Source organism: Arachis ipaensis, chromosome B09 (assembly GCF_000816755.2).
Source record: "Arachis ipaensis cultivar K30076 chromosome B09, Araip1.1, whole genome shotgun sequence".
In the NCBI taxonomy this organism is placed as follows: domain Eukaryota; kingdom Viridiplantae; phylum Streptophyta; class Magnoliopsida; order Fabales; family Fabaceae; genus Arachis; species Arachis ipaensis.
This window is the reverse complement of record NC_029793.2, coordinates 48,668,025-48,675,346: the sequence shown is the minus strand read 5'-3', so window position 1 is coordinate 48,675,346 and position 7,322 is coordinate 48,668,025.

Sequence of the window (7,322 nt, the reverse complement as noted above, 5' to 3'; positions counted from 1 at the left end):
ATGATTGGGTTAGAAAGCTTGATGATGCTCTCTGGGCATACAGAACAGATTTTAAGACCCCTATAGGAACATCACCATATCAATTGGTGTATGAGAAGGCGTGCCACCTGCTAATGGAGCTGGAACACAAGGCCTACTGGGCAACCAAACTCCTAAACCTTGATGCAAAGGCAGCAGGAGAGAAACGGTTGCTCCAGCTAAATGAGTTGGATGAATTCCGACTTGTTGCATTTGAGAATGCAAGGATTTATAAAGAAAGGGCTAAGAAGTGGCATGATAGAAAGATTTCTTCCAGAGTATTTGAACCTGGACAAAAAGTTATGCTCTTCAATTCTAGACTAAAGCCCTTCCCTGGAAAGCTTAAGTCACGTTGGACAGGACCTTTCCTGATCACTAATGTATCACCCTATGGTCATATAGAACTTCAGTGCAATTACTCTGACAAGAGAATTACTGTTAATGGCCAGAGAGTGAAACATTACTTGGGTGGTGAGATTGAGCAAGACAATCCACCCTATTACTGACATAAGTGCAGTACCATCAAGCTAGTGACGTTAAAGAAGCGCTTGTTGGGAGGCAACCCAGTCATAATTAAAGTTATTTTGTTTTTCATTAAGTTTATTTCAGTTATCTCATTTTAATTTTTATATTTGTTTAAGTTCGTGATCATGTGTAGTAGTTAGAACAGAAACAGAAACTGTCAGAGCAGAAAATAGAGCACCCTGAAGAAGGCCCCTTGCTGGCATTGAACACTAGACACACTAGACAGAGGGGCATTGAATGCCCCCAAGGTGCAGCAAGACTGGCGTTCAACGCCAGCCAGGAGGTACTGGTTGGGCATTGAACGCCCTCCAGGGGCAGAAAGCCTGGCGTTGAACGCCAGCCAAGGGGCACTAGCTGGGCGTTCAACGCTCAGAAGGAGTACTAGCATGGCGTTGAACGCCAGAATCAAGGCATTCTGGGCATTCAACGCCCAAAACAGGTTAGGGAAGTTGTTGACTTTTTCAAAGCTTATCTTTTCCAATTTTTATCTTTTCAATCATATCTTTTAAACACGATTCTCTAAACCATCATATTTTAATTTCAAATCTTTTTAAATTTAAAATCTTTTCAAATTTTTTTCAATTCTTTTTCAAATTTTTTTCAAAATCTTATATCTTTTTCAAGTCTTTTTCATATCTTTTGTTTAACTTTAAAGTCTTTTTCATACCTTCTATCTTATCTTTTTATCTTTTTCATATCTTTTTTATTTTAAAACCTATCTTTTTTTCTATCTTTTACTAAAGTACCGATATGGAGTTTGCCATAAAGTGGCTACCCCATATCATCCACAAACGAACGGGCAAGCTGAGGTCTCAAATAGAGAACTGAAGAGAATCCTGAAAAGGACGGTGAATACCTCTAGAAAGGATTGGGCAAGAAAGCTTGATGATGCTCTCTGGGCATACAGAACAGCTTTCAAGCCCCTATAGGAACATTCACCATATCAATTGGTATATGGGAAGGCATGCCACTTGCCAGTAGAGCTGGAACACAAGGCCTACTGGGAAACCAAACTCCTGAAACTTGATGTAAAGGCAGTAGGAGAGAAACGGTTGCTCCAGCTAAATGAGTTGGATAAATTCCAACTTGCTGCATTTGAGAATGCAAAGATTTATAAAGAAAGGGCCAAGAAGTAGCATGACAGAAAGTTTTGCTCTTCAATTCTAGACTGAAGCTCTTCCCTGGAAAGCTTAAGTCACGTTGGATAGGACCTTTCCTGATCACTAATGTGTCACCCTATGGTCATATAGAACTCCAGTGCAATTACTCTAATAAACGATTTACTGTCAATAGTCAGAGAGTGAAACATTACTTGGATGGTGAAATTGAGCAAGAAAAATCCACCCTGTTGCTGACATGAGCGTAGTACTATAAAGCTAGCGACGTTAAAGAAGCCCTTGTTGGAGGCAACTCAATCATAATTAGAGTTATTTCTTATTTGTTAAAGTTTATTTGAATCATATCAATTTCATTTTCATAATTGTTTCCTTAGGTTTATGATCATGTTCAGTAGTCAAAACAGAAGCAGAAGCAGTTAGAGTAGAGAACAGAGCACCCTGGGAGAAGCCCCTTGCTGGCATTGAACGCCAGACAAGAGGCAAAGAGGGGCATTGAACGCCCCTAAGAGGCAGCAAGACTGGCGTTCAACGCCAGCCAGGAGGTACTGGTTGGGCATTGAACGCCCTCCAGGGGCAGAAAGCCTGGCGTTGAACGCCAGCCAAGGGGCACTAGCTGGGCGTTCAACGCTCAGAAGGAGTACTAGCATGGCGTTGAACGCCAGAATCAAGGCATTCTGGGCATTCAACGCCCAAAACAGGTTAGGGAAGTTGTTGACTTTTTCAAAGCTTATCTTTTCCAATTTTTATCTTTTCAATCATATCTTTTAAACACGATTCTCTAAACCATCATATTTTAATTTCAAATCTTTTTAAATTTAAAATCTTTTCAAATTTTTTTCAATTCTTTTTCAAATTTTTTTCAAAATCTTATATCTTTTTCAATTCTTTTTCATATCTTTTGTTTAACTTTAAAGTCTTTTTCATACCTTCTATCTTATCTTTTTATCTTTTTCATATCTTTTTTATTTTAAAACCTATCTTTTTTTCTATCTTTTACTAAAGTATAAATCATATCTTGTTTATCTTTTATCTAATTGATTTCAAAAACCTTCCCTCCCTTCCCTATATATAACATTCGCCCCACACACTCCCTTATCCACACTAATTTCGAATTCTTCTCCTCCTCTTCGTCTTCTTTCTTCTCTTTTGCTCGAGGATGAGCAAACCTTTTAAGTTTGGTGTGAAAAGAGCCTTGCCTTCTCACTCCATTCGAATTTCATGGCTCCAAAAAGTGGAAATTCCACTTCAAGAAGCAAGAAAGAAGACAACCAAATAGTTGTTTTCAAACCTCTTAGATTTTACATAAAGCAGCCTGAAGATAATTATTACAAAATAATGTGCAAGAGGACAGTGATCCCGGAGGCCAAATTCGAATTAAAAGAAGATGAGTATCCAGAGACCCAAGAGAAAATTTGAAAGAGAAGTTGGGAGATCCTAGCCAACCCTGAGATCACTGTTGGAATAACAATGATTCATGAATTCTATGCAAATCTGTGGATGACAGATAAGCAAAAGAAAGATGGACAAAGATTCCATACTTTTTACACCATGGTGCGAGGGAAGACTCTCTATTTCCATCTTGACAAGGTGTGAGAGATCTTCAAGTTACCTCCACAAAGGGATGATCCAGAATCCTTTTATAGGAAGATGGTGGCTAATCCAAAATTGCTTCAAATTCTAGAAGACATATGTCTGCCTGGAACTTAGTGGATCAATAACACAAAAGGTAAACCAAACCAACTGAGAAGATTGGATCTCAAATCAGTTTCTAGGGATTGGTTGGACTTCATTGGGCGTTCTATACTCCCTACTAGCAACCGCTCTGAAGTTACCATCAGAAGGGTGGTGATGATTCACTGCATCATGATGGGGAATGAGGTGAAAGTCCACCAATTGATCCCCTTTGAGCTATACAAGGTTGCAAACAAGATGTCAACTCAAGCCAGATTAGCCTATCCAAACCTTATTTTTCGCTTATGCAAGGAGGCTAGAGTTCTGATTAACAAAGACTCATTTATCCCAGCAGAAAGCCCAATCACCAAGAAGTGATGGAAAGCGCCCAAGTACCAGCTGATCATCCCAAAAGGAAGACTCCTGAGCCTCTGAAGACGTAAGAGATCAGTCCAATTGAATATTGGACCCATCTATAAGCATCTGTTGCACAATTGCAGACAACCTTGGATCAATTAAGAGAGGAGCAAAAAGACCAGACTAGCATGCTTTGCAAACTAGTCAAGGAACAAGAGAAGCAGGGGTGTGAGCTAGAAGAGCTGAAGCGTCAGAAATTATCCCCTGAAGAGCCTAATGCCTGCCACGATTAAGGTGGTTGAGTTCATCCTCCCTATTTTTGTCGCTATTCTAATTCCTGTCTCTTATGTTTAGATTTACATGATCACTAGTAGTATTTAAGTTCATATGTTTATTTAATTTTTTGTCTTTTAATTTAAGAATTACATGAGCATCATTAGGATTTAAATTTTTATTTTCCAATCAGCTATAAAATGTTCCTCTTATCATCTCATTGAACTTGAATAAAATTTTGATTTTTTAGAAGCAGTAAAGGTAAATAAATTTCGAGTTATATATTAAGAATAGTTCGATTATTTGATGTGGTGGCATTGCTTTTGTTTTCTGAATGCATGAATGAATAGTGCATATTTGATGTTGGAGTTAAGAATGTTGGCTCTTGAAAGAAGGATGATAAAAGTGAAGTATTATTGGTAATATGAAAAATCCAAAAATTGATTCTTGAAGCAAGAAAAAGCAGCAAAAAATAATAAAAGAAAAAAAATATATGCGAAAAAAAAGCAAGCAGAAAAAGCCAATAGCTCTTTAAACTAAAAGGCAAGAGCAAGGATCCAAGGCTTTGAGCATCAATGGATAGGAGGGCCCAAAAGAAAACAAAAATCTCGGCCTAAAAAGTTCAAATGAACTCCTCCCCTAACTATATGCTTGTGGTGTGAAGGTGTCAAGTGAAAAGCTTGAGACTGAGCAGTTAAAGTCGTGATCCAAAGCAAAAAGAGTGCTTAAGAACTCTGGACACCATTAGCTGGGGATTCTAGCAAAGCTGAATCACAATCCTAAGGGGTTCACCCATTTAAGTGTCTGTGGCATTTATGTATCCGGTGGTAATACTGAAAAACACAGTGCCTAGAGTCAAGGCCAAGAATCAAAAGAAGTTGTGTTCAAGAATAAAAAAGAACTAAACTAGGAGAGTCAATAATATCATCTGGATTCTGAGTTCCTAAAGATGCCAACTATTCTTGAGCTTCAAAGGAGAGTGAGATGCCAAAACTATTCAGAAGCAAAAAGCTACTAGTCCTGCTCATCTAATTGAGACTGAGCTTCATTGAGAACTCTGAGATTTATTGTATCCTTCTCTTATTTATATCCTACTTTGTTTTTGGTTGCTTGGGGACAAGCAACAATTTAAGTTTGGTGTTCTAATGAGCGGATATTTTATACGCTTTTTAGCATAATTTTCATATAGTTTTTGTTATGTTTTGTTTAAGTTTTATTATGTTTTCATAGGTTTTAGTGAAAAATTCACATTTTTGGATTCCACTTTGATTTTTTGTGTTTTATGGTGATTTCAGATATTTTCTGGCTGAAATTGAGGAGCTTGAGCAAAAGTCTGATTTAGGGACAGAGAAAGAACTGCAGATACTATCAGGATCTGACCTCCGTGCACTCGAAAGAGCTTTTCGGGAGCTCTAAAAGTCCAAATGGCGCACTCTTAACGACTATGGAAATCTAACATCCAGGGCTTTCCAGAAATATATAATAGTGTATACTTTGCTTCGGAAATGAAGGCCCAAAACTGGCGTTCAATGCCAAACACCAGCCATATTCTTGGCGTTCAATGCCCAAAAGGGGGTAGCTGGCATTGAACGCTCAAAAGGGAGTTTCAATGCCCCTAAGGGGTATTAGCATGTAGAGACACCCTTAGCTCAGCCCAAACACTCACCAAGTAGGTCCAAAAAGTGGATTTTCGCACCTCTAAGTCTAGTCTATCATATTTGTGTAATCCTTAGTTACTAGATTAGTATTTATAGGAGAAGATCACTCTTGTTAAAATTTTTTGATCTTCTTCCCCCCATTCGAATTCATCACTTTTGTACAGTATGAGTCACTAACCACCTAAGGTTAAGGTTCGGAGCTCTGCTGAGTTTCATGGATAAATAATATTACTGTTCTATTTCAATGCAAGTCTGATTCTATTCTCTTATGCATTCTCGTTCTTCATCTCATGAATTGAGGGTGACCCTTGACAATCATCCTTGTTCTACATGGGTTCCGTGCGAGTCCTGACCCAGATAGCATTGAACTAAAGCTAGAGATTGCATTGCGGATTCCAATAGAGAATCTGAGCAACTTTGGATACGTGACATGAAATTTCATTGACTACAGTTGCATGAGGTCTCTGTGGCGTTAAGGTTAGAGTAAGAGAAGCAACACTTTTTGATCCAGAAGATCTGCCTTGTCTGTGGCACCTTGAGTAGGATCGTGAAGGGGAGTGGATTGCTTAGAGCTTCATCTTCTGCTACGGTGAGAAGCCTAGAGGTGGCTTGATGAGAGGACATGAGTCATCTCAACATGGTGGATTGCTGCAGTAGAGGAGGTTAACTTGATGAGAGGACATGAGTTAATCACTTACGGTTGCCATTGAAGGAATCAGAAAGTTATTGAAGTAGACAGTAAGAAAAGTTAATCCGAAAAGACAAAGGATCTCTGAAGCCTCAACTGGTCTCATATCATTGATTTCACACCTACCTAGTTACGTTTTATTTATTTATCTGTTTTATACGTTTTCTCGTGACAACTATATTTTCTATCCACCTAACTAAGATTTGCAAGATAACCACGGCTTGCTTACACCAACAATCTCCGTGGGATCGACCCTCACTCACCTGAAGTATTACTTGGACGCTCTGGTATACTTGCCTGTCTATCTGCGCAAAACGTGTAGAGTCAGTTTCGTGCACCAGCCACCATAGAGAGGATGGAAGCAACGCCATTGAAGCCCAAATCGGGCAACAATAATGAGCAGAGAGTATGGAGGCTGAGAGGGGAAATGTAGAATGGTTGAAGAAAAAAATTAGGTTGAAGGGATAAAATGGTAAAAATTTCCAGTGTCTCAACTTAAAAATTAGTGTCTCAGCTAATTGGAAAGACACAAAACACATGTTTTTTATGGGTATCTCTACGTCACCGTGTCTCTCTTAATTTGTGTCTCATGTTTCAAATAAAAAATACGCCCCACCGTGTTTCTGTCTTTGGCATACACAGACATCAACCAAACGGTGCCAGAGGTTTTTGGTATGTCAACAGGTAGCAATTTAATAACATGAATAATTTAAAAATCAAGCTACTCGTAATAGGTTAATAAATTCTATATATAAATATCTTAACAATATAATTTTAATGTAGAGTCAGTGTAAAATAATTTTACGTGTATATCCAATCATATAACGTCACATTAATAAAATAATTATATTTTATATTGATAACGTAAATAATTATCCAAAAAAAATAATTGGACAATTGTGTATTTTTATAGTATTAATACATTAAAATTAAACTCATATTTTAATATCTTGTAATTGGTAATAATAATAATAATAATAATAATAATAATAATAATAATAATAGAAGAAATCT